The sequence below is a fragment of the Meleagris gallopavo genome, chromosome Z (genome assembly GCF_000146605.3).
Source record: "Meleagris gallopavo isolate NT-WF06-2002-E0010 breed Aviagen turkey brand Nicholas breeding stock chromosome Z, Turkey_5.1, whole genome shotgun sequence".
Taxonomy (NCBI): Eukaryota; Metazoa; Chordata; class Aves; order Galliformes; family Phasianidae; genus Meleagris; species Meleagris gallopavo.
In genome coordinates, this window is record NC_015041.2 from 27,824,809 (window position 1) to 27,830,878 (window position 6,070).

The following is a 6,070-nucleotide window of genomic DNA, read 5'->3' on the forward strand; positions in this document are numbered from 1 at the left end:
TAGGATTAATTTTACTGTCCATTTACAAAAGCAATATTTTCCAAGGCCTCCTTTCAAGTCATGAATATTTTACCCAGAGCTCCCTGAGAGGGAGAGAAATAGCTTTTCAACCAGCTGGTGCAGGGTTATATTTGGCATATGGAGCCTGGATTCAGTTATTGACTTAGAAGCCCATAAATACTCCCCTAACAACAACACTGTGTAATACACATCATTGGGGAACTCTTTAAAACAGATTTCTAAGGTATCAAGCCTTCTTGTCTTTAACAACACAACACACTGCAAAGCAGAAGAGTTGAATTTAGATCAGGTTGATAAGATCCTGCGGCTGGAAGAAGCTGGGGAGTTTTCAACCACAAAGTAAAATCTCTGAATTTGTTTAACAAAAAAGAAATATAAATGCCTTTTCACTAGTACTTAGAAGCATTTTACACTCATTTTAAATGATATATTAATGGAACATGCTGAATTAATAGGAAAGGTATCTTTTTACACAAGTCGCACATACAGCACAAACAACAGCATAAGTTTTCTTTTCTCTTAACAGTGATTGGGCTGCCATAGAAGTCTGTATGTTCCCTTTACAGCTTCAAGATTTTGTATCATGTGGTTTCAATTAAATATTTTTTCTTTCCTCTTAGAAGAGGCAATTCAAATTATTCTTTCTGTTTAGCCAATTCATTCTTCTCAGTAAAATTTCTTATAAGATCACTTTTTTTCTTTTTTAATATATTTGCAAATTCTCTTGATCTTTTGCCTGACAAACATAATATAAGTTCTGTATAAGCTGAATAGTTCAATTTGTGTGTTCTGTTGGCATGTAACAGCTGGGATCTATCACTGCCAAGTGATAATTAAACAAACTTGGCACGAGATCTCTGGGAAAAGTTTTGTATGCAAAACTGAACCATGTATCTTCTCAGGAAGTTTCTTGTGGGTGTGTGAAAAATGAATGCATCTGACTTTCTAGGGTGTTTTATTTAATCATTTGCTAGGAGCGAAGACAATTTAAATCGCTTTAATACTGTGAGGTTAAGTATGAATACTGTTAAATTCTGAAAAGTCAGTAAAACTGTAGAATTCTGGAAAATTTACCTTTTATAGGGAACCAAATCAAAATATGACTTCTTAACAGTATTCACAATTCATTAATTCTGACTAATTTCCAGACTGACAAAAGAGTTGAGTAAATTTTATAATGACTTTGGCTAAAGGGAATATTGTAGATTCATTACACAAATTGTATACACAAAATTAAGTATTTCAGTTTGAACTCTGGTTTCTAAGAATGATGTATATTCAATAAGGTAATAGAAACTTCAGAATGATCAAGGTTTGGAATATTGAAATATTTTATACTTATTTTCATGGCCTTAAATACAGTATGAAATTCAAGTACAAATGATATATTGATTGAAATTGACTAAATACATCTTTATCTCCTCATTTATTGATTCTCAAAGGATGACAATCAGAAGTTACTTGTATGGCAAGTATAAACAAGTAAATAAATATGTAATATAGAAATGAGAGAACGAATGAAGCTTTCTGAAGAATCTGCCATGAATAATTTGATCATCTCTAGCTATTAACCATGGATATTTGTGACAAAAAGGACTACGTGGGAATGTAAGACTGGAATTAATGTCAGTTCAAGTGTTTGTACCACAGGCTGTTACACTGTGATGTTTGAACCAGAAAAAATTACTTGAAAAGAACTATGAATTTATGAGTGAGATCTTCTTACTTACTTATTTCTATTGGCAATGGATAAAACTGTTTTGGAGTTGTGCTAGCTCTTCTCAGAAAAGGCTTGAAGCTTATTACAATTTTGTTCTCTGTGCCAGATAGCAATGCAGCTTTTTTCCCCTTAAAGTAGTTCAACCTAACATAGAGTACCTTATTAAGGGCCAAACAAACTTTTCATTTGGTCAGATGTATCATGAAGCAGTTGTAAATAAATAGAAAGCCTTCACTGCTGTAATTCTCATGTTATCTGCCCTTTAGCAAAGTATTTTTACTTTAGCTTTCCTTTTCTACTTAATTATTATACAGCATGTGGAACACAGAGAAGGTAACATAAACACAATTCTATGGAGCAGGACAGGATCCATTCAAGTGTACTGAAGGAAATGTCAGAAGTACTCACCAACCCACTTTTATTAATTTACCAGCAGTTTTGGCTAAGCAGGGAAGTCTTACTTGAGCAGAGGTTAGCAAATGTGACATCTGTTTATATGAAGGACAGGAAGATCTAAGGCCTGTCACTGTGATTTTAGTGCCAGAGATGGTCATGGAGCAAATAATCTTGACGGCCATCACATAAGATGTATAGGACAATCAGGTGATTAAACCAAGTTATCATGGATTAATGAATTACATGTCCTGCTTGATTAAACTGATCTCCTGCTATGATAAGAAGACCTGCTTAGTGGATGAGGGAAATGCTGTGGATGTTGTTTATTTTATCAGAACACTTGATAAAGTTTCCAACAGGATTCTCCTGGAGAAACTTGCTGCCTGTTGTTGGACTGATGTACTGTTATGTGGATAAAAACAGGCTGTATACGGAAGAGCCCAAAAGGTCAGTATGAATGGAATTAAATGTGGTCGACAGTAAGTCACAAGAGATCAGTCCCAAGACTGAGGGCAAGTCCCAGAGCAAGATCTGTTTAAAACTTTTATCTATGATTTTGATGAGTGCTTCCTCAAAGAGTCTGCAGATGACACCAGCTTACGCAGGACTGTTGATGTGTTTAAGGAGCCAGTGAGGAGGGTTGAGCTATTTGATTTTTTTTACTAACAAGGAAGGGTGATCAGGGATGTAAAGAATGGGGCCAGCTTGGAATGCAGTAATCATAAGATGATTGAATTCAAGATCTTGTGTGGAAGCAGTAAAGCAATAAGTAGAATTGCTACCCCGTTTTCAGGAGAGCCAACTTTGACATCTTCAGTGACCTACTTCAATGACCTACTTGGAAATATCCCATGAGGTAGAGCGTTAGAAGGTAAAGGGGCCCATGAGAGCTGGTTGACATGTAAATGTCACTTCTTCTGCTCAAGGTCTGTGCATCTCTAAGAAATGAGGGAAAGATGGCATAAGTCCTGCATAGATGAGCAAGGAACAGATGGATAAACTAAAAGGAAAGAAGAATGTTCATGAAATGTGGAAAAAGTGCATGTCCACTTGGGAAGAATACAGAAAAATTGTCAGGGCCTATAGGGATAAAAAGAGGAAGACTTAGGCACTTTTAGAATTAAATATTGCAGAGGATGTAAAAGATAACAAGAAAGGATTTTTAAGTATATCAAAAGTGAAAAGAAGACCAGAAAAAATGTGGGTTCCCTACTAGCTGGGTGCTTTGGTAACAGGGGACACTGAGAAAGTGGAGATTATAAATTTATTTTTTGCTTCAGTTTTTAATGCTAAAACCAGCCCACGGGAATCCCAGATTCTGAAGATAAGAGAGAGAGTCTGGGGAAAGGAAAACTTCCTGCTGATCAAGGAGGATTTGGTCAGAGACTGTATAGCCAAAATCAATGCAAACATATGCACGGGCCCTAATAGGATATAACCATGTGTGCTGAGAGAGCTGGCAGAGGTGGTAGCTGAAATTATCTCTATCATCTTTGAAAGGTCTCAGTGAATGGGAGTGGTGCCTAAAGACTAGAGGATAGCCAGTGTAATTCCAGTGTTCATAAAGGGCAAGAAGAAGGATCTGGGAAACTACAAGCAAGTCAGCCTCACCTCCTTCCCTGGAAAAGTGATGGAATAATTTGTTCTGGCTACATTCTCCAAGAATTGGAAGACAAGAAGGTTACCAGGAGTAGTCAATATGGATTCACCAAGGAAAAATCATTCTCAAAGAACCTGGTAGCTTTCTGTGACATAATCACTGGCAGAGTGGATGGGGAGAGAGCAGTGGATGTTGGGTACTGTGACTTCAGCAAGGCATTTGACACCATCTCCCACAAAATCCTTCCTATGAAATTTAGAACTTGTGGATGAGTGGACGATAAGGTGGATTGAAAACTGTCTGACTGGAAGAGCTCAGAGGGACATCATCAGAAGCACAGAGTTTGATTGGAAGCCTGTAACTAGAAGTGTTCCCTAGGGGTCAGTACTGGATCCAGTCTTGTTCAGCATTTTCATTGACAACCTGAATGAAAGGAGAAAGTCCGTCCTCAGCAGGTTCTGATGATACAAACCAGTGAGAAGACTGTGCTACCATTCAACAAGACTTGGACAGACTGGAGAGCTGAGCAGGAAGGAACCTGATAAGGTTTAACAAGAACAAGTGTAGAGACTTGAGCATAAAAGAGGAATAACCGCATGCATCAGTACAGGATAGAAGATAACCTGCTGAAGAGGAGCTCTGCAGAGAAGGATCTGAGTATTCTGGTGGGCAACAGATTGGCCATAAGCCAGCAGTATGCCCCTGTGGCCAAGAAAACCAGGGGCATCCTGGAATGCATTAAAAAGAGCATGCCAAGCAGATTGAGAGAGGTGGTCCTCCCCCTCTACTCTGTCCCAGAGAGGCCACATCTAGAATACTGTGTCCATTACTGGGCTTCCCAGTTCAAAAAAGATAGGGATCTCCTAGAAATAGTACAGCGAAGGCACACAAAGATGATAAAGGGCCTGGAGCATCTCCCATATGAGGTAATGCTGAGTAACCTGAACCTGTTCAGCCTGAGGAAAAGAAGACTGAGAGGTGACCTGATTAATGTTTATTTGCCACTAGTGGATTCAAAATAATACAAAAGAAACATTTTTCAATAGTATATTGTTGCTGGTGTCATAAAATATGAAAACAAAACAACAAAACAAACATGCAAGTACAATCCACTTTGAATTTATAAATTCAAAAAAGGATTATTAGCCTTAAAATTTCCAGATTATTAAAAAAAACATTTTTGAAAATAGTGTGAAAACAGAAGTTTCACAGAATGAGGTAACCGTGTTTTGTAACATAACAAATCTTGGAATATAGCTTGAAAGTTTTCATCCCAGCCTATGTTGTATAAAGATATCACAGAAAAGCAACAGAGCATTCTATAAATCTTCTGTCTGCCACTAAATATAAAAATGTTTCCTGGGAAGTGAAGTTGGTATTTCTTTGGGAATACAGTGGTCATTGAGGTGGCATGATGTAGGGACTTGGAAATCCATTTGGATGAGTATGGAATGTCTAGTGTTAGTCCATAAACTTTTGAAAGAAAAATGGAAGACCAGAAAGGTGGGGCAATGTAAAAAAAAATAAAATAAAAAAATAAAAAATAAAATAAAATAAAATAAAATAAAGGACATATAGTAAAATAGGCAGGCAGAAAGTGCAGGCAAAAAGCCTTACAGTACATAACTTACTGTGTTATGTAATTACTATATTACTCATTAATGCTAAGTTATTAAGAGAAGTCCTGCTGTTAGGAGATATATGACAAGTTACCTGTATGACAATGATCTCTTGTAAAATTGTTAAGACAATTATTATTGTTATTTTGCATACACTGCTGAAGTAGTTGGAATACATTTTTAAAACAAAAATGAAAAAAGAAACAACAAAAAATCCTCTCACTTATGTAAAGATACAAAAGTATTTTCTATGTGTACAGGACAGTGATCACCTTTCACATTACTGAAGAATCATATTGGTGCTAAAGACCAGTCTGACTGCATATAGAACTATCTGATATTAAAGTGTTTGTAGATATCAGCAGGAGGAAAAACAAACATTCAATTAAATGGAATAATCTACAGATAAAAGATAATATTGTAAAAGCATGTCTTTACAGTTGAAATTCATAGGTTTTTTTTTTTTTTTCTGTCAGTCACAATCACTTCAGTGTAATCAGATGGTTCATATTTCTCAGAACGTTTGAATCTCATTAAAAATTGTGGGTCATGTCTTATTGTCTTGGGTTTATGAGGCAAAGCTTTACAGAATTGTGGAATGGCTTGGGATGGAAGAGACCTTTAAGAACATTTAGTTCCTACCCCCATGCTCTAGGCAGGGACAGTTCCCTCTAGACCAGGTTGCTCAGAGCCCCATCCAGCCTGGCCTTGAAT